Source organism: Panthera tigris, chromosome B2 (assembly GCF_018350195.1).
Source record: "Panthera tigris isolate Pti1 chromosome B2, P.tigris_Pti1_mat1.1, whole genome shotgun sequence".
Lineage (NCBI taxonomy): Eukaryota > Metazoa > Chordata > Mammalia > Carnivora > Felidae > Panthera > Panthera tigris.
Window position 1 is genome coordinate 43,504,233 of NC_056664.1, and position 22,211 is coordinate 43,526,443.

General features: G+C 46.4%; 1 long non-coding RNA gene across 2 annotated transcripts; it reads left to right on the forward strand.

Moving 5' to 3' along the window:
• Positions 1-8,528: 8,528 nt before the first annotated feature.
• Positions 8,529-20,070, forward strand: LOC122238386. 2 transcript variants are annotated; one of them, XR_006217295.1, is made up of 5 exons: positions 8,529-8,601; positions 14,600-14,706; positions 15,553-15,767; positions 15,859-16,054; positions 18,535-20,070. It is a non-coding gene; the product is annotated as an uncharacterized LOC122238386 (long non-coding RNA). The 2 variants fall into 2 exon arrangements; XR_006217296.1 differs by lacking the exon at positions 8,529-8,601 and adding an exon at positions 8,625-8,777.
• The last annotated feature ends 2,141 nt before the right edge of the window (positions 20,071-22,211 follow it).

The window sequence follows — 22,211 nt, forward strand, 5'->3', positions numbered from 1 at the left end:
TGCTCTTTTTAAAATATTTTTTTGACACAGAAGCTAAATGTACTTGATGACCAGATTTCTCTCTCTCCCCCGCCCCTCTTCCTCTCGCGTTTCCCCTTCCTCTCTCGAGTTCTTTCAAACTTTCTTTACTTAAAAACAAAATATTTAAAGTATGACAATTAGGTCTCGTGGATGCTGAGAGGCAAACCCAGGGAATTTGAGGAAGGCAATCGAGGGTTTTTTTGTTGTTGTTGTTAAAAAAATAAAAGCCTAGAGCTTTGCTTCACTTAGAAAGGATACTCTTACTCGTGTCTGTTTTAAATATATTTTTTAAGGTGATGAAACATCCCAGGGAACAGAGCTGTATGTGAAGAGATTTGTGTGGAAAGGAGGATTTTAAAAACTTTTTTTTTTCATCTTCCCAGAGCAGCCCAACCTCATACTTCAAAGGAACTGAGCAGAACTTCTACCTAAGGGAAGCCTTGCCTCCCCCAGCGGGCTTGGTTTCCATACCATGGTTTTTCTGGAAATGTCCTCTTTCCATACACTACCTCTGAGTCACGCCTCATTGAGAGTGATGATTATGATCTCCTCTGGACGTTCAGTTGCTGCTGAGAATCGGGAGGATATTTTGAGCCCTGGAATTTGGGCTCTGCCACATGTTTGGATTAACAACCAGTTAAACCTTGCAAGGGCAATATTTTTCTATGCAGTTAGTTTTTATACCAAACAAGGTTTGTAGTAATTGGATGCCCTACTTGAGCAAAACTGTTTACCAGAAAATAAATCACTCCTGGCATTAAGAAAACACAAGGGCAGGGATTCGCCAGCACAGCATCATCCCGTTCATTTCTCATAAACCTAGCCCCAAACATGTGCATTCTCATCTATGATGACTTATGCTTTGAATTGTGGTCTCTTTATTTCCATGCCCATTATAATGCTTACCTAAACATTTCCCTCTGTTTAGCTGCAGTGCTTCTGGTAATGACTTCTATTTGGCTGCTGGGAAGCATTTGCCAGCTTTTAGCAAGCCCCTCGGAAAAGAGAGAGACAGAGAGATTGGAAGGGGGGAAGGAGGGAAAATAGAAGAAAAGAGGCACATTTTTTTTTTCATAATTGGCCGCTGAATTATGGAGAACTGAAGCTTGCAGCAACTTCATGCTCATCGAAGTTAGCTCTGTGATTTGTGGATGCGGAGTGTGGGAGCGTGCTGGCTCTAGGGGCCATAAGAGGCAAAAAGGTGGAGTGTGAACTCAGGCCCTCTAACACCTGTTGACCTTTGCCCTGTACTTCTGCGCTCCAGTAGTCCTCTTTTTCTCTGGACATCGTGGATGCCTAAAAAGGAGGCTACGAAACCAAGATGATAGGCCATGTTGTCTCGGGAAGAGACTGGAATAAGGCTAACGTTAGAGGACATCCATCACAGTAGCCAAGAGAGTCAGTGAGTTGCAGGGACAGGACCACAAGCTGATGACGTGTAGGTGAACCTCCACAAATGGTCTTGCCCAGTTGCTGGCAGTCACTTAACACCAGTTAAAGCCACGTTGGAAGAGGCTATTAGTAATGCACATGTCAGGAGAAAACAGGAAAATGGTCCAAATATATGAGGTTTTCAGACTTTGAGACATTTGTTGAAATTCGTATAGAAAATGGAAGAACAGCTACCCCCCCCCCCGCCCCCGAGTAATGATTTATTTGTTTTAACTGACCTCCATCAGAACTGGTAGCTCTAATCATTTGGAATGAATCTAATTGGCTTACCGCCAACGGGAATATCTGATGCAAGTCAATTCTGCTCCTAAACCGTAAGTGCTGTGAAAGGGAAAAAGCACCCCAAAAGTAATCCAAAAGATTTAGAATTAGCTCCCTTCATTGTTTTAGTCGGACTTTGGCATCTTGGAATATTTCGGGAGCCTGCACAGCTAATGTGTATTTTTGACATTGGGGGCAAACTCGTGGCTTTTGAGAATCCAAAAATGAGTTGCTGAGCATGAGAAGATTTTAGTCATTAATGAAGTAAACATATTTTTTCTTCCAAGTAGACTTTTTCCTTCACTTTAACTGGGTACTGTCATTTGCAGAGAGGCTGGGGTCATGAACGTGGCTTCAAGGGAATCCCCCTGCTTCACTTATCTCAATGATAAAGTCATTCACATGGAACCACACGGAACTTGGATTCTAGTGTTGAAACCGCTTCTTCAGGCCTGATTTGCATACGCTAGAAGTATCTTGAGAGCTGGGACAAAATTATTGAACCAACCACATTGTCTAGCACTTTTCTTTGCAAGTACTAGGAAATAAATACACTTTGGAGGAAGGAATCCGTGAATGAATGAATGAATGAATGAATGTCAGAAGAAGTCATTTCACCGTAGAATAGATAGATGTTCCTACTCATATAACAGCAGTGACTGTTGGGTCCTTGCCACGTGCACTGCAGTGTGAGAGGCACAGAGTGAGACATACAGACACGGTATAGCAGCCAAGGCTCCTGCCCCAAAATAGCTTACACACTACACAGGGCACAGCCACAATTTGCAGTCTTTTCCTCTGGGCGACATCATGGATCCAGCCAGCTGTGGTGTCACCATCTTCCCCAGCGGCCCCTACCACCGTAGAGGCTAGAGTTCCTACCTTTTTTTCCCTGTGAAGCCTTAACTCCCCCTCCTCTCCCTGCCCTGGAACCCGCTTCCTATACCAAGGCAACCGGCAGAAGGACCTCTGCTGGTGATGTGATACCTCATCTACTTGACATCTACTTCACCGACTTCAACTCCTTGACTTCATCATCTTCTGAATACTGCTGGGGGGAAACCAAGTGAAATTTTGCAGTGTTTGTAAGTCAGAATGGCCCGCTATTGACACTCTCACAAGATGCAATCAAATTTTGGCATATTTGTACAAAGTGGATAATCCATAAGCTTTTGGAAGTATTGTAGATTTTTCCAAGAAGTCCTTCCTCTAGGACTCTCTCTCAGCCAGGCAGGCCCGGTGTCGGGGGATGATGTTTTTGATGGACTACGCTTCTGGGAGGTGAGCGTTGATGAGGTTTTGTTAATTGTAGCGGAGGAACCCTAAAGTGGAGGCATGCTTTGAAAAGTAGTTAAAAAAATGCCCTTTGTTTGCCAAACAATCTGATTGGGATAAATACAGCATAAGAATTTCAAAGTAAACACAACTATATGAAAAGATCTAATAGCTCAACATGACGTGATCCCTGCAACCACAATGTAGAGCTGCTTTTATTATTTCAGTCAAGATTCTTCTGGACTTTTTTTTTTCCACATGGGTAATACTTTAAAAATGGAAATATTCTCAGGAAGTTTGAGGGGAAACTATTAATCACTCATAATTTACTGGGGATTAATTTATATCAAATGCTTTCAGAACTGGAAGTGACTTTAGAAATATTTTAGACCAGTTCTCAACCAAGGGTGATTTTAGCCTCCCAGGGGACATTTGGTAACGTCTGGAGACCTGTTTGGTCGTCACAGCTTAGGGGCCCTCCTGGAATCCAGTGGACAGAGGCCAGGGACGCTGCTAAACATCCAACAGTGCATAGGGCCATCCCCACAACAGAGAATAATTGGCCTCAAATATCAGTAGTATGACTTGGTGAGAGAGCTTGTTTTCAACCAACTCCCTTCCTTTTGGAGTGAGATGCCCAGAGCTTGAAGATGATTTGCAAAGTCACTCAGCCAACCAGTGACGGGAGGAGGGGTGTCAACCTTGTCCCCTGTTCCGTGCTCAAGGCTCATTTCACTGCAATGGAATAAAAGGCTTTCCTCCTGATATCTTACTGAGACCAGCAGTGTGAGTTGAGAAAATACAAATTTTGATAGCTAATGGAGGATTCAGGAAAATGTGAAAGGATAATTCTCCACCAGAGATCTGGGAGGAAAGATAGATACAAGTAGTGGGAGGTGAGAGTCTGCAAGCAAGAGAAACGAAACAGCCAGAGAGCCATAGTGGGGGTGACGGAAACCAATTGTAGAAGAGGCACAAAAGGAGCAGTGGGAACACATCCCCCCAAATATTGCTTGCTTAGCAGTTTAATATGGATATTTCTAGGGTGACTAACTTGTCCCAGTTTGCCTGGGACTGTCCTGGTTTTAAGACTGAGAGTCCCATGTTCTGGGAACCCCCTCCGTTCTGGGCAAACCAAGTGTGTTGAGTTTCCCATTCCTTCACATGAACAGACTTGATCAAAGTTTTTCTACCAAATTGCATATTTGGACAATTTCAGGGAAGGGCACATGAGACCTCTTCTGTACATTTTTGCAACTTCCTACGAATATATAATTATTTCAAAATAAAAATTTTTAAGTAGTTTATTGAATGTGATCTGAGTGAATCACTAACCTTCTCTCAACCGAGACTCCAGGGCACTTTTACGGGACCTGATGGGACAGCCAGAGTGGAAAGTCATAGGATGTCACAACCACTGTGGGCACCAATTTCATAGGTAGTAAGGGTACCATGTGGTCACGGGACAAATGGTGTGGTTGCCATTTAGGCATGGTCAAAGGGTTACTTAATCTTGAAGTAGTCCAGATCTTTCTGTGGTGGTAAATAGTGCAGTTTAGGGTATATGCAAAGCAGAATGATTTATATAAGAAAAAAAATTGTAGGGGAAACTTCCACTGAGACCATTGCTCATTCATTCATTCATTCATTCATTCTAGTGCCACACACTCTGCTAAGTGGTGAGGAATAAAAGTTGGGTGGGAACTCTTCTTGTCCCTTGAAAGGTTTTTTAGCTTGGGGCTGAAAGAAAGGTATTGAGCAGAAATGTCCATTTTAACTTTAACAATGTAAAACGTGCTTCTTTCATAAAAGGGAGAAGGGAACATTCGTTGAACACCTTCTACGTTCAAGTTACTGTGTTCGAGTTAGATAGCTCAGTATCTTCAGGCAGATAAAACCGGACTTTCCAGAGGAACCTGGGGTTTTCAGTGTTTGGACATCTTTAAAAGAACATTTGAATGCAATGGAATATTCATTTTTTAAAAATAATTTTTAGTGCTTATTTATTTATTTTTGAGAGAGATAGAGAGTGAGAGGGGGAGGAGTGGAGAAAGTGGAAGACAGAGAATTCCAAGCAGGCTCTGCACGGTCAATGTAGAGACCAACGAGAGGCCTGAACGTGTGAATCGTGAGATCATCACCAGAGCCGAAATTAAGAGTCGGTCACTTAACCAACTGAGCCACCCAGGTACCCCTGGAATATCCATTTTTTAAAGAGGAACATCCACAAGTAAAAATTGGCCTCACGGGCCTGGGAATCTGAGCATTGGGTAGCAGTGTTTGACCAGAAGATTTCTCAATCCATCCCAAATTTCTTATCTCTTTAGGTTAAATCCTGGAAAAAACGTATATAATTATCTGAAAATTTTCTAATTTTCAAGGGCACATGACTCTTCCACATGGAGAGGGAAGGTACTATTTTACAGGGTTTGTTGTCAGCCTTGCTCCTGTCTCTTAGATGAATTCTCTTTTAGCTGCAAATGAATGCTACTGTATGTTTTACCAAAAGCAGGAGAAAAGTACAGTGGGCACTCGGCCATATCAGGTGGGTCAGGAGACAAAGGAAACAGAAGGAAAAAGGAGAAGGAGGAAGGAAAGCACAATATGCTAAAACAGAAACTGGAAGTCATGGAGGCAAACCATGGACTCTTCTTTTCATTCAGAATTGCTCATGGTTAGGAAGTCAGAGCAGCCATCTTGTTTTTAGGTGAGTCCCTCTCTAGGTTTCTGTCTTTGGCCTTCAGCAAAGACATTACTGGAAGAATCCCTGGGGGGAAGCTTTTAAAAGAATACCTACCCTCAAGCCCCACCTCCAGAGATTCTGATACAATTGGTCTTATATAGGACTTAAGCATTAGTATATCCTCCAAGGTCCCGGGTAGAGTCATAACTGAGAACCAGTATTTAGCATAAACTGCTAATTTTTATGGATGGAGAAATCAAGTCCCAGAGACATTAGACAACTGAGAGAGGTTCACACGGCTAGACGCAGAGGTGGATCTAGAACTCAAGCCTCCCGCTTCCCATGTGATAATTTTCCACTACTGCATTTCGAATGCCTCACATATGAAGAATAAGTCCCTAATGCACTTCTGTTTTTAAAAACACCTAACATGGTACCGAGCACAAAGCAGCACTTAATAAATATTTGCTGAATGAAGGAACATGGCACATGTTTAATTTTCTCCCCCACACCCACCAGAAGTATTACAATAACATGTTCTTAGACGCTAAAATGAAATGGAATGACTTTCACGTTGAGTCCCTTTCTTAGGGTTCAGTACCTTTTTGTGACTCAATCTACGAGCCTGTGATTGAGTGGATCATAGAATTCAAGGGGATTTCCATTAAAGTAATGAAGTAGCAGTTGGCTTTTCAGCTTCAAATTCTTTCCCTTGTTAAAGAAAGTGAAACATTATCTTGAGTAGGGTCGGCTATTTAAATCCCGCTGAATGGATTTTCAATAGAAGTGATTGAAAAAAAACATTTTTAATTTTTTGGAGGAATTTGTTCCATTCTGTCTTGTGTTTCATTATAAACAGGTTTTTTTTTTTTAGCAGAAATTATTCTTCGTGCCATAAATGTGTGGTGAATGCCTCCCAACCATATTTCCACACAGACCACAAGTCTTTGCCAATTTTTTTTTGTATGTAGAGCCCCCACTGATGATGGCTCAGAACTGAAACCCGATCTAATGCTACTAAACTCCTGGATTGAGAAGAGTCTTAAAATCAACTTTGGCGGTTTAGACAGAAATTAGCCCAGAGCCTCTGGTTTCTCTCTTTTACTAGAATTGTTGATGATGCAAGACAAAGCCTACCGAATATCGGACAGTAAGCCTTTGAGGGCAGGGATCAGCTCTCTTCTCCTCACTTTGATATCCTTCACACATGGAGAGCTCTCTAAACCATGCATTCTCAGTGGAGATGAGAGCACCCTCCAGGGTGATTCTTGGGGGAAGGGCGTAAGAAAAACCTTAGAAATGGTTTATGGCCCTTCAAAGGGCCACAGTGCGTAAGCAGATACACAGTATATCTGTGGCATTAAATTTTCATGGGGAGATTGGGTGAAAAAGATCTAAAGGCTCCTTAGGGGAGTCATAATTTAAAAAAAAGTTTGAGGGGCCCCTGGGTAGCTCAGTCGGTTGGGCGTCCGACTTCAGTTCAGGTCATGATCTCACTGTTGGTGGGTTCTAGCCCCGTGTCAGGGGCTCTGTGCTGATAGCTCAGAGTCTGGAGTCTGCTTGGGATTCTGTCTCCCTCTCTCTCTGCACCTCCTCCCTCGCACTGTGTCTCTCTGTCACTTGAAAATAAATAAAGGTTTGGAAAAAAAAGTTTGAGAAACACTGCTCTAAACATATTTATTGACTGAGTGTAATGTATGGCTGGGGATGGTGTTTCATGGCTCCATCTTGGACAAGTAACCTAAGCAAAGATTCCTGTATCTGGAGACTTAGCTAACTGCCATAATATTTTGACTTTGGTTTCAATTATACTCCACATGTCCCACTGTCCTTGTGGTTTGAGATTCAATGTGAAGCCACGGGCACCAGGGAGGACTCTTTGGTCCTTCACCAATTTGAGTGCGAAAAAGAATTCCATCATGGAAAAATCGGAAGGGAATGAAACTGGTACCACAAAAGTAGCAAGGAACAAGGCAAAGCTATTTCATGGGGAATGACCCACAAACTGTCTCTTACAGAGCGTCCATTCAGCTATGACTCTGCCACTTACCCAATTTTTTTAAGACACAAATCTCAGTTTCCTCCTCTCTGGAATGGGGACAATAGTAGGTGTCATCCCCACCTCAGAGTGTTCTGGTCGATCAAATGGGATCACATATGTGGACACACAGTCTAACCTGTAAGTTGTTAATTTTAGCATATTGTTATTTTCCCGATGATTGAAATATTATTTCCCTAGACTATGAGGACACAAGCAAGGATTGAAAGAATACGATCTTTCCATGCCAGTGAAAGATCCATTTCAGGCCCTGGAAGACTTCGCATGACGTGCCGCATGCCACGTGCCCCTACTTGGATGCAAAAAGAGCTGGAAGGTGAGGCCTCAGACCAAGCACTTACTTTCCAGAAGCGAATTTGTACAATTGAAGGGCGCCACAAGGAAGACAGCTAACAGGCTGTGCCATGAAAGAAAACCACTTAAAACTATACCTAAATGTTAATTACCCATAGCACAAGCATACAAGAAGTTAAACCATCTTAGAATGGTACCTTCAAAAGTGGTTCCAGTTCTGCATCTTGACCCCCATTTCTGTCCTTGGGTCTCTTTCTCTTTGCAAGAACACCTCCTTCTTCCTACTTTCATTGTGTGTATTTTACCGTTAGGGCAAGTGCCCTTCTATCTGTAGGAGTTTCTTTAACCATAGATTCCACCCCTTTACCCTACAGGAGTTTTCCCCTATATTGGAGTTTATTCAGTCTGGAATAATCTGCCATCTTGGGAGATTCCTGGGGAGAATGTAGGACAGTAGGGCATTCCATGGAAGCCTTTGACATTCCAAGACCTTCAAACAAATCCACGGGGAGGGGAACACAATGATTCCGGTCCCTGTAGAGCTTTCCACACCAAGGTAAGGGGCAGTTACACTTTCTTATCTTTCCACTTTTCTGGAGTATTATTGAAACAGATACACACGTATACACACATATAGAGGAATCTTCTGAAGACAAAGATCACTTTCCAGAAAAAATTCCAGTTTCAACCCACAGAAAGGGACAGAAACCCTTTTTTAACTGCACCACCATGGTAAGCTGCTTTGGTAAACTGCTTCTCTCATAGTAGAGTTCATGATTCAAGTATTAAAACAGAGTAGTGTTGGTTGGTCGTTTGTTTTTCACTCATCTTTGAGTTCAAACAAAAAGTTTATTTATTTATTTTGAGAGAGACAGAGAGAGTGTGAGTGGCAGAGGGGCTGAGAGAGAGAGAGAGAGAGAGAGACAGAGAGAGAATCCCAATCAGGCTCCACAATGTCAGCTCAGAGCTTGATGTGGGGTTTGAACCTGAGATTGTGACCTGAGCCGAAATCAGAAAGTCAGATGCTTAACCAACTGAGCCACCCAGGCGCCCCTCCTCTTTGATTTTTAAAAGTACGCTTAAACTTTGGGAGAATAAGAAATATGAAGCATTGTATTTATCATTTGCAATAGTTTAAATTCCCAGACAAATGCTATTCCTCACCCCCCAACCCTGTGGGAAGTAAGACTAGTTTCATTCTTCCACTCAAGACTTATTTTCACTTCCTTCCAGCCTGCTTTCATTTGTGCTTCAATGCCTTTGCCTACTGTGTCCCCCTGACTAGCAATGCCCTTTGAATGATTTTTTTCATCTTTCAAGATCCAACTCACTCTGTGCCACTTTCCCTGGCTTCTCTGGCCCATGCTGGCCTATTTCTCTGACCTTCTACTATGTTCCACAAAGTTGAATAAATAATTGCTTTACATGTTTTTTCCTCTGTTGCCAAGGTTGTATTTGCCGGTACGCGGAGTAAGTGCTTTATACATATTTATTGTCTGGATGAATCTCACTTGATGGCTGGAGTGAGAGAACATTCTTGGGTAATTGATGAGAACTGGTGTTTCTTCAGACTCTCTGGGAACAAGGAAATTAGCCTATGACTTCATTCTCACAGGCTGGGCCACCTTGAGCCACTTACCTAACTTCTGTAAGTCTCAGTTTGGGTATAACAAGGAGATAATGGAAAAACGACCACTTTGTCCATTTTTTGGAAGAATGAGGAATAAGATAGGAAAAGTGGCTAGTGCAGCGCCTGGCATATAGCAGGTGTTCAATCAATAGTAGCTGTCATTAAGAGTGTTGTTATCGTCGTTATGGTAATTCTCCGCATTATCCGATACAGTTCTGGGCATGTTGATTGACCATTTAGTCCTGAACAATGAGGCTGTTCAAATGTCCTGTAGTATCCTTCACTGGTCTGTTCTCTATGATTTGCTCAGGGTGCAAGAGACCTGTTGAGGAAAATAAGCTGGAAGATTCAGTAGAAGTGCTGTATCCAACTATCATAGCCAAGCTACGTAAAAAATGAAAACTTTCCCACTGAATTTCCTGGACTGGCATGAGGTGGGTGTCGTACCCACACCTTAGTTCAGACTACGTGAGGAGTGTGATAAACCAGAACTCTGAATAGTGGCTTTCATGAAGTGGCTCAGATAAAAATCTTACTATTCAATTTTTTATTTACAACTTAGAAATTCTAGATTGGTTGACGTTGGCTCCATACTTTAAACCAACTGATGGGAAGAAAAATCTGTTATTGATTTACTGGCCTTCTTTTTTTTTTCCCTCTTGCCTCTGAGCACTGATGAAAAGTCTCTCCAAAACAAGTATTGGGGGCCTCACAGTCCTCAGGGAACTGAGGGAGGAGGTGTGGGGTGGGCGGCATTTGCATCTCATTGCTGGCTTCGAGGGTTGTGTCCCTTCTTCAAACGTTTCGCTCTGGCAAGCCACTCTTCTTCCCCCATCCTCAGGGAAGCTCTTGCCCAGCAGAGTGGCCCATAAGCAGGAATCAGCAGACCTGGATTCGGTTCCAACAGGGCTCCCTCGACAGCCCCTCCCATGAGCTAGACACATCTCAGTAGACGTCTTTCCTGGACAGTCTCCTACCTTTGCCACTCTGTCCCCCGAGGGGAGGGTCTAGAGGTGGAAGAGTTCCATCAGGTAGGTAAAGTTCCAGGGGGGAAAGACAGACTTTGATCCAGCCATAGAGGAAGCCTCATACTCTGCGTTAGGGCTAAATCTGAAATTGGACACAGCACACACACGCACACACACGCACACACACGCTAATGATGGGGAGCCGAGTGCCAGGTGCCATGCTAGGTGCCATCTTACATATTCTTCATAACAATCCTGGATAGTGGAACTTACTACCTTGAATAAGGCTCAGAGAGCCCAGGCGGCTCCCCCAACATCACATGGCAGCGTCCTGTCCCTTGCCCTGCCCGGTTTTCAAAAAAGCCGGCCTTAGACCAGGCCCAGCATCACTCCCGCCATATCTGATTCGATAAGGAGTTGCAGAGCCCGTAAGATTCAAGGGGAGGGACGTGAACTTCGCCTCTCCGTGGGGGAGATGACAGTAAATGTATGGTACTATGTAGTTTCACCAGGTCTCCAGAACAACTTGTTCCCAGGGAGTTCTGGGGGCGCTGAGTTTTTTACTGTACTTCATTTTCATGTTGTACCTTGCGCTTTTCAGAACATCTCAGGGACTATTTACTTCATTTGATTCTCTTCTCTATTTTTTTTTTTAAGTTTACTTATTTATTCTGAGAGAGACAGAGACAGCGCGAGTGGGGGAGGGGCAGAGAGCAGGAGAGAGAGAATCCCAAACAGGGGCCGCGCCACCAGTGCGGAGCCTGATGCAAGGCTCAAACTCACGAACCATGAGACCATGACCTGAACTGAAACCAAGAGTCGGTTACTTAACCGACTGAACCACCCAGGTGCCCCTCATTTGATTCTCTTTTCTAAACAGAGCAGCTGGAGAGATTCTTTTTAAGAGTCAAGTCAGATTATGTCATACGTCTGCTGAAAATCTTCCAGTGGTTTCCATCCTACTCAGAGTCAGAGTCAAAGGCCTTACAAGGTCCTAATCCATCTGGTTCCATTTTCTTAGGACCTCAGACTTACTACACCCCCCACCCTCATCCCTTCCATTGCTCTGGCCTTGCTGTTTTTTAATGTGCAGGCTCACTCACCTTTGCCTCAGGGCCTTTGCACCACCTGGAATACTCTTCCCCCAAATGTTCTCTGGGGTCCCTTCTTTGCATCCTTTGGGCCTAAGTCTCAATAGCCGGCTCTTAGACATGCCCTCCCTGGTCTCTCTTCAGCACTCCTCATTCTCCTTCACGTCTGACTATTTTGCCAAGACACTTATCACCGTTAGAAATTCTACATGTTTAGTTTACTCATTTATTTATCTGCTTCCCCCCATGGAGTTCTAGGGAGAGAGAGATTTTTACCCAGTTTGTTTACAACTGCACCGCCCCCCACTTCCCAGAGACTACCACAAGGCCTGCCCCTGAGCGATGGTCCATAAATATTTAAATTCAATATGAAATATTGAATAAAAGCATGAATTCTTGCAGCAATGATCTTTTCTAGTCAAGGTAAGTATTGTGCTCTCAGCTTTACAGATGAAGAAACAAGCCCACGAGTTTCCGTGACTGGTCTGAGGTCACGCAGATGGTGGTAGAACTGTCTAGAACCAGGTGCCCTGACCCCTAGCCCCAGGTCTTTTGGGCAATAAATTGCTGAGTTCCCATGTGGCTATTTCCATGCAGGGATGTGAATGACTCTGATATGGGTTCAGATACACAGACACGCAGGCTCCCACTGCAGTGAGAAGAGGGTACCACACGACTATCATTTCCTGGACAGAGAAATATGCATCTCTGCCCGCTGGGTTCAGAGCAGTAGTAATTACGAGAGTCTGGAAGGAAGTGAGAAAAACATCAGGGACATTTAACAACCTTCACTGACCTGCAAATTATTATTTACAGTAACACAGAGCATTTCCTCTGCGGAGGCGAAGACACAGAACATATTATGCCTTTTTTTTTTTTTTTTTTTTTAACATATAAGCCTGAATCCCCATAGCACGCTCCGGAAGCAGACAAAGAACAGAAAAGAGTGAGTGGACAGGTCAGGATGGACTTAGCCTTAGGGGATGAAAGGAACGAATTCTCGCCATCCTTTTTATTAAATTCCTCCCAGAAACTCCCTGAATTTGATATTAAAACAATCTGAGAATCGCATTGTAAACTCTTCAGAGTCTGGGTCGGGCCTTACTGTTCGTGCATCTCCTGTTGGTTGAGCGTACTGCTTTGTGACAGAAGGTCCGGAGAAGTGTGTCCAAATTGACTGCCAGGGCCAGGGCTGGAAGAGGCTTTGATTCGAGGCTCTTCCAACCTTGGCCCCCGGGGCACCCACCATCCCTGGCCTGGGCCTACCAGAGCTCTCCGCCTCTGCCGACAGGGAGCTCATTACCAACTAGAGCAGTCCTTGGTTCTTATTATACTTCTCAGGCTGAACTCCTGTCTGCCTCCTGTGAGGCCCACCCTTCGGCTCTAGTTCTGGGCTCGGGGGTGAGAGAGACCAAATTAACGTCAGGTAAGCACTTGCACGTGTTAACGAACATGTTCTCAGTGTCTCACAGGCTCTAAAAGGCAGAACTTGGCAGCTAGGAGTTCTTGAAAGCAGGAGTTCTCTGAAAGTCCTCCTGTGTGTGTGTGTGCGTGTGTGTGTGTGTGTGTGTGTGTGTGTGTGTTACGGGGTGGGGACTGGGTTTCTAGCGTGATGGTGCAGAGCATGACGTTGGAGTCAAGATGCCTGGGGTCTGCTCCTGGCTCTGTCACACAGCTGTGTGGTTCGGGTATGGCACTTAGCCTTTCTGTGCCTCAGTTTCTCCATCTGTAGAATGGAAGTAATAATGACAGCTTCATAGGGTTGTTGTGAAGCTTAAGTGAGCTAATGTCTGTGAAGTGCCTACCTAGCCCATCGTTAGCCCTTCTATGCTGTCCACACACGCCCGCTCATGCTCGCGTGCTCTCTCTCTCTCTCTCAAAAATAAACAAACATTAAAAAAAATTTTTTTAAATAAATAAATAAACGTGACAGCCTCTACCTCTCGACTCGTGACAAAGCCTGCACACCAGAATGAATTTCTGGATTCATTTAGTCAGAATTAGCGCGAAATCACATAAAATAAGAAGAAAATGGTAGCCATGTACCAAATGTTGGATGGGTTAGAAAAGAACCATGAAGAAAGGAAGCTGACACTCCGAGGGCCAGCTGTGGCCCGGGCCTGTGTGAGGCCGTCCGCCTGCCCCCTCCTTCCACAGCCCTTGGGGTGGTGGTCAGAATCTCCCTGTTGTTAACGATGAGCAGTGAGCAGCTCAAAGTTCCCAGCTTTGAATTGAGAATCCCAACCCTAGTCGGTCTGCATCTGGTGGTGGGGGGGAGGGGGGGGGGCGGAGAGAAGCCTTCAGGATGTGGCGGGAATTTGGAGCCGGGGGGGGGGGGGGGGGGGGGGGGGGGGGGGGGGGGGCAGGAGACCTGGTTTCTTATCACAAGTATTGGGGCAGGCTGGCTCCTGTTTCTTCACAGGTCAAGTGGGCATCGGAATATCCACTTTACGTTTCTCCCAGGGTTTGTAAGGTTGCTTTTGATCCTTTGATTCATTTATGTGTAATATTTATTTATAGGCACAAGAACAAAACCAGAACTACCAAGGGCTGTTGGAGTAGGGGGGGTGTCTATTTCTCAGGCCCCAGCTGTGAGCCCGTGCCCCGGATGTGACTCCCTAACTATGTCGGTATTTAGTTTTGGCGATTTCTACTACAAACTTAGATAATTCCCTTATACAGCTGTGTCTTGAACGTGTTTAAATTGCATCCGTTCTCCCTCTGCTATGACAGGGATTTTAGCACAATTACGCTCTCTCTCCTTTCCTCTGTGTTTTCGTACCTAAGACCGTTGTCTTCATAATCTCCTGGTCACCTTCATAGTTTTAAATAATGTACCTAAATCTTCATGTTGTGATTCCTCAGCTGTTAAGCAGTACCTGTCGACTTACCGGTAGAACAGAAATGCCACAGAAACGCCTGCCCCTTTGGCTCCTTGCCACCTCCCAGGGCCCAGGACCTTCCCAGCACAGGTAGGCACTAGCTTGCTATTTGCTGCGTGGACGACTGTAACCTGAGCCAGAAGCACACCTGCGCTGCCTTCCCTCCCCCACCTTCCCCACTTCCTTCTCTGAACTGTAGTATTCACTTTAGTTTTTCAGGGTTTTTACGATTTATATTCTAGGTCTTCCAAGTTTCATCTGTAGGTTGGTTGGAAAACCTGAAAAACAGGGACTCCAGGGTGGCTCAGTCAGTTGGGCGTCAGACTCTTGGTTTTGGCTCAGGTCATAATCTCACGGTTTGTGGGTTCGAGCCCCCCATCGCGCTGTGCACTAACAGCGGGAAGCCTGCTTGGGATTTCTCCTTCTGCCTCTCCCCCACTTGCGCTGTCCCTCTCTCTCTCTCAAAGTAAGTAAATAAACTTAAAAAAAAAAAGAGAGAGAGAAATTCTGAAAAGCAATACACAGGGTATAAAATACTGTGATTATAAAAATATTATATATTGCAGAACCAAGGAATATAACCACATCTGCATCACTTAACAAGGGGACCTTGGTCAGGGGATGTTCCAGAAGCCAAGGCCAAGTGGATTTTTTTTTTTTTTTTTTTTTTTACCCAAGCAAATGCCGTCACAGCCAGTTGCTGTCCATGGAGGAAGGTTGGGGGCTGTAAAACTCAGAAAGGCTTTTAACGGTGACCCCACAGCCTATCCCTTTTCTTCATAGCTATGGTTCTGACTTGGGAGTCTCCCCAGGGCTTTTCTGGGAAGGGCACCTCCTTCCCCAGGCTAGTTCTCTCTTCCTCTATGTGTTTGTGGGGTGTAGATTATTCCACTCAACTTTATCCGTCAATATGACCTCATCCTCTTTGTGTTCTAGGCGTTTGTGAAATTTTCTGGATTGCTGCTGGGATCTTTCCATGCTTGATATGGATTTATTCTTTTGCATGTATTTACTGTTATTTCAATAAGATTTGGGAAGAAGGAGAGGTAAAGTAGGCCCAAGGTACCCTTTTGACCTTCAGCATTTATTTTGAAAATTTTGAAATGAACAAATATTTCTTCAGTGAATAACCAGGAGACCTTCTGGTTCAGGTGAGGAGGCTTGTCATGAGTGGGTGTTTGATGGGGTCAGAGAACCAACACTTACATCCTAACAAACAGTGCCAATTTCATGTCCTTATAGATAAAAGAATACTTTCACCGGGACTACCTTGACAAGTTCATGTGTCCACGAGATGAGAATAGAGAAAAAAGTACAGGAACAAGTTCCAGCGATGAGAAGAAGAATGACAGAAGCATTCCATAATTTATCTTAAGGCAGCAATAATTTGTGTGTCTGGAGACACGCTTTGCAGGGAAAAGAATCAAGACTCACCGAGGTAATGTCACGTAACAGAAAGCGTGGGGTTGGTGACAAGCAGACGGAAGTCTGCAACCTCGTTGTGTCTTATAGATCTTCTGCAAAGTGGGTACAGTAAAATCTGCTCGGCGAGGATTGAGCAAAGCGACACATGGGAGGTACTCAGCATAGTGTGGGTTCTTTGGGACTGGTAATCCCCATGAGGCCGGGGGAATGGACTAGAAGAAAGTTGAAAGATTTTTATAACAGCTCTGTTGGGTTTACTGCAGCCATTGCTGTATCTTTATTGTCTTTCTGTCTGTTTTTGTCTGTTTCTCTCCCTGTCTCTTCTCCTCTCCCACCCCAGTCCTCAGCGCTAGTAAAATCTTTAAGCATCCTTTGAAAGAAAATTGCATGGTATCAGTCACAGGAATGTGCTACCATTTCACGGTGGCCATCCGCAGCTCTCTCCCAGGACCCCAGATGGAGAATCCCAGCCGGGCAGGAGAGCCTTTGGTGGAGGGGGAGTGGTGTTTCCTGGACGCTCTTTTGCCCTCTCAGCCATTTCCCTTAAGATGAAATGATCCCCTAGTTATGGGACAAATTTAGCCCCTGTCCCTCCATGGCCAGGGGCTGTGGCAATATTCTACTGACTCCTCCTCACTGGATTTTGGAAGTGTAGGCTGGAAAATCACTGTCAGGTTCTGAGGGCAGCACATTATGGAATAATCAGGACTTGGCACAGGATGATGTTAAAAGTGCTTTCTTTCTTCCCCAACACTACTTTCAGAGATGCTTGGTCAGATCGTTCTTCACTGCTTGGGGGCCGGCAACAGTGCACAGATGCACATGACCTCCCGGAAACCGGGCAAGTCCTTACTCCACCAGAGTCGGACTAGACCTCTTGGTCCCATCAGCCTCTCGTCTATAGACATTTTTCCTCGTGGTAAAGCAGCCCACCATGAGCTCCCCAAACACTCCCTGAGGTCAAGCCTCTCCCCCAGTGAGGGATTAGAAGCACCAACCTCACTGGCTGTGTGACTTTGAGCAGGTTACCTAACCTCTCTGGGCCTCCATTCCCCCAGCTCCAAAGCGAAGTTAACAATAGAACCTACCTCAGAGGGTTGGGATGGGAATTCCGCGCGTTAGTTTATCCATGAAAAGCCTTAAGACAGTGGTTCTCAACTTTGGTGTGCTCAGAATCCCCTGGAGGGCTTGTTAAAACACAGATTGCTGGCTCCCAGCCCAGCACGTCCCTTTAGTTTGCATTTCTAACTAGTTCCCAGGTGATGCCTACGCTGCCTGACCGAGAACCGCCCCCAACCCCCCCGCCCCATTTTAGAACAACGCCTGACCTGGGACCAGCGCTGTATGATTTATTTGTTACTTGTTATTTACCTGAAAGATTTAAAAAAGGAATGCCACGGTACCTTTGGAATACATGGCCTGATTAGGTAGTCCTTTTAGAAGATTCGGGATATCAAGGGGATTAGCTAGCCCTCCTATCGAGCTGGAAGGGCTGTAGGAAGATTAGGAGATGGTGGGGACCGGAGATGAGACGGGCAGCCTGGATGCAGTTCAGTATCCAGGAGCCCCGTGGGCCTCCCCCTGCCGCTGAATTTATGGGTAAAACAGAAGGCAGGCGCTGGGGAGCCAGATGAGGCCTGCCTTGCCTCACTCTCCAAGTATTTGGGGCTCAGGGTGGTACCAGGGGCTGTGGGAAATCATGACACTAAAGACTGGGCCGCGGCCTTCGGCGATCTCAGTTGCAGAGCTCCCCCTCCTCCACACCAAACAGTAAATAGCCACTGGGGGCGTGTAAGGTGAACACGATGTCCCCTGTGTACTAGCCTTACGGCCTTGGGGAAGATGCTCTCGCTGGCTGAGCCTCAGTGATCTCGTGTATCCTCCCAGGGTCCCTGTGACGATAGGAAGCGTGGTAGAGCCCCGTGAGAGCGGGGACCTGTCTGTGCTTTGCACCGCGGCATCTCTGCTCCCGGCTGGTCCCCCCCCCATGACAGGTGTGCCCTACTCTTGGTAGAAGGGGTGCTCTGCTGAGTAAAGCACTCGCGGCATCTGGCTGGTGGCGTCTGGGCACGGGCAGCTGTCCTTGTGACTTCGGGTGAGGACTGGCCTAATCGGGGGAGACGACTGGAAGATGTGGCAAGCTCTCCAGACCTGGAGGGATGGCAGGGAAGAGGAGGACGGAGGACGGAGGAAGGAGGGTATTTCAGATGGGGCTGAGGGCATAAGGCAAGGGGCGTTCCAAGAAGGGGCGTTCATCTCCCCACAACTGCCTGCCCATGAAAAAAACAAGAGGCAAAGAGTGCAGGTCAGTTTCTTCTTGTTTGCCTTCTAACTGACAGAGCATTTTGATAGAGACCAACCTGGGCATAAAAGAACATTCTTCATGTTCTCTGATCATGCCAGAGTGTCCTAGGTCAGTGCGTGCATAGGAGGCGTTCCACAATCTGTCTTCAGCTTAACCTTCCAACCGCATATCCATTTCGTCCCATCCAGGACTGTGGTGGCCCCCTAAACCCGGAAAACTCCTATTCATCCTTCAGGACCCAGCCAGTGCCTCCTTCTTACGCAGGCCTCAGAAGAGGAGGTCGCTTCTGTTGCATTTCCCCAGCCTCCGGTCTGGAAGGAGAAACACAATTCAGCAAAGCTCCCTTCTCCGGCTCTGGCCCCACCTGTCACTAGGGGAGCCTCAGCCGTCCGACCTTCCACCGCTTCCTTCTGTAGTTTTCCTGAAAGTCTCCAGAAGGTGTCATCTGTGTTCTCTCCTGTGGGCAGCTGTTTATCTCCCGCATGGCATTTGTCAGTGCCCTTCTCCGCGGAGGGGGAGCAGGCTGCGGGGTCCCCCCACCCCCAGCCGGGGGGGGGGGTGCCAGTGGTGTAACTGAGGCCACAGCACAGCGCCGCCTCCCGCTGCTGCGTGCTGAAAGCGGTGCTTGCTTTCCCTCAATCACGTGGTCTGGCTCCCAGATCCGTGCTGCAGAACAACTCCGAAATGGGGACAATGAGAGTCTAAGAATACAGACGGGCTATGAATAGCTCCCACTCACCACGCCTTTCCTGTGCACAAGGAAGGGCGCTATAAACCCTTCTGTGGAATCCACGTTGTAATCCCCGCGCTGAACCCTGGATTGTTGCTAGTGAGGACCACAACCCCCAGAGGCTCAGGGAGTTTCAGTAGCTTGCTTCGGTGTTCACAGCTGGTAACGGGCGGCTAGGAGTTTAAACCCGGGTCAGCTTGGCTCCAGAGTCCAGAACCTTCATGTCCCTGCCTTGGTATGCACACCAGCTCCCATGAGACAGAGTGATGCCCTCCTCAATGCTTCCCAGTTCCCTTGGCAGTCCATTGGCTGGAAGGCTCTCTTACCCCACAGCAGCGCCTGGCTCTTAGTACAAGTTCAACAACGATTAAATGAGTGAAGAAATAAATAACTAGAGTCTTAGTCTCACCTGACACTCCCACCCCCAACTGATGGGCCTGGGGAAGGTCTCCATATCTATCCTTCCTCAACTTTCACCAATCAGGGCAATAATATTGCTTGGATGGGGTTCTTATAAAGCAGGCTGAGACGCCAACGCCTAGGAAACAGAGCTCCAGTCTCAACGGGGTCAATGGCAACAACGTATCAGCCTCACTGGGTTTGGCCCCCCACCTGCTCACACAGGCCTCAGTCCTCTGCAGAGCCCTGCCCAGTCCTTTTGGGAATCCTGGGAGAATATGTCACGTGTGCCAGCAGTGGTCACCATGCGGTATCTTCCGCTTCCCTCCTTTCCCTCTCAAGGCCCTCGCGATGATGTCCTCTCTGGGCAGGGCCCCCTAGGCCACCTCACCCTGCACCTGCACCCACCACAGGACTATTGTCCACCATGTTCAGGGCCATCTCCTCTGAGAATGGCCAGCCCTCACGGTGCCAGAGCCACTCTGTGTCCTGCTTAGACGTGAAAGGGCTGCTACCCTGATCCGTGTCACACATTCCATCCTCTGGGGCTTGACCAGGTGATGATATGAGTGCCTCATGACTTACCAGGTCCTTTAGAAATCCTCTCCTCCAGGGGCGCCTGGGTAACACAGTCGGTTGAGCGTCCGACTTCGGCTCAGGTCATGATATCACGGTTCGTGAGTTCGAGCCCCGCATCGGGCTCTGTGCTGATGGCTCGGAACCTGGAGCCTGCTTCGGATTCTGTGTCTCCCACTCTCTCTGCCCTTCCGCCACTCACACTCTGACTCCGTCTCTCTCTCAAAATAAATAAATAAATAAATAAACACTAAAACATTTTTTAAAAGACAGAAAGAAATCCTCTCCTCCAGCTTCACATGGCAGCCCATCCCCACAGTGCCCAGACGCATGCGTGGAACCGGGGGTTATGTGTGCATGCGCGTGCACTCTTGGGACTCCATGCTGTCCCCCACCCCACCCCCTGCCTTGTTCCCCACGCTACACGCCAGGCTGCTCCTTAGACTTCTTTCCCCATGACGCTAATCAAACCCTGAGTATAGCTGTTTGCTAGTCTTGGTTCCTCACCCTCCTCCCCACTCATCAGGCAAATCCAGCCACATATGGATTCATTTTAAGGATTATGTGGGACCCCCCCCCCCCACTCCCCACCATCCCTTAGCTACAGACTTAAGAAGACCAGCTCCTCAGTCCAGACGTCAGGTGAGCCAGCCTACTGGGGGAGGTGAAGGGTGGATTGAGCTTTATCAACAAGTCTGGCATTTCCAGATTTAAGGCTTGGATTTACTATGAAGCTGATGAGGGCTTAGGTTTCAGGACCTCCCTCCCCGATTTGCATGGGAGAGGCCCCGGTGCTCGTGTGTCTTTATAAAATTGGCAAAAGTATGCTATTTTAAGGCAGTCAGTTAATTGCTGGTTCTTTTTCCTTCCCCTCTTCCCTCCTGCACCTCCCTTCCTGTCAGGTGACATTAGAGTGGCCATGGACATCTTGGAGGATCTGGGTAAAAGGCTATTAGGCTGGGGACACAGGAGTTCGGTTTCCTTGGGTTATGTTAGCATGGTCTGTCGCCATCCTCCTGCGTGGCTGGGTTACTGCAAACCGTCCCGGTGTAGGAAAGGCAGAGATACTCCTGCTACCGAAGGGGGAGACTGGCCTCACAACACGGCCCAAAGATGTAGTCTCAGAGTCATCTCTCACTGTGACTGTGTCCCAAGGCACCTGGCGCTGGTAGTCGGAGACAGCAAAGTAGAGGCAGGATAGCAACGTGTGGAGCCAGAAGCTATGCTGTGGAAAGTTCTTCCCACCATCACGTGCCCAAAATTGTACGTGGAAGATTCCGGTACCACATGGAGGCCTAATTAAAACTATTACCCCCAAATACCAAAAACCAAAAAGCGAATGTTGATCAGTCACTGCTGGAAGAAAGACTGAATTACCTCTCCTCCCCGTATATAGAAAAAAATAGTTCATAATCATCACCTAAAGAAGTAAGACATCCAAAAGAAATGCAAACGAAAGCATAGGAAAAAAAACCCAGTAGTACGGAGGCGTGTCAGAAAGTTCATTGATATAACTACCGTGGGTATCTTTTTGGATTTTGTAATATTTGGGTACTGGATGACTTTTGAAAACTTTTGTAACATCTTGTGATTTCTTTTCTCCTTCTAAATAAAAATTCACACTTGCAACACATAATGTGCAACAAAATTCATTCTTTGTAACATGCTTTGTATTTTTTTCCCTTAAATTTAATTGTAATTAGCTTCAGGCTACTTCTAATTATATTAGCCTGAATGGAATGGTATTGTCTTCAGGACCCGTATAACCTGCATCTGCCCTGGGCATGGAGTTAAAGAGTATTTGGACCTCTCCTCGCTTCTTGTCTGAATGTCTGAAGGGCTAGGGTGAGGTGGGGTGAGTTTCCCTCTCTTCCTACTTTTCCTGTCAGAATCGGCCATGGCAGCCACTAGAAGTTTCCTGCTTCTTATAACTCATTCTCTCTGGGTGTCTTTCTAGGCTTTTTCTCCTCAGATCTTCTTACTCATCACCAGTTTTCTTAGATATGTCACCTTAGGACTTGCTACCCAGTCCAGCCTCAGTCAAGACTCTTTATACTCTGCAGTCTCCCCTCCTGTGCCCCACGTCCACAGGGTGATGTTGGATCTTTCCTTCCTTTGCTTTCCTTTCTCTCTGCAGAGTCTCAAGATGTGCTCAGGATA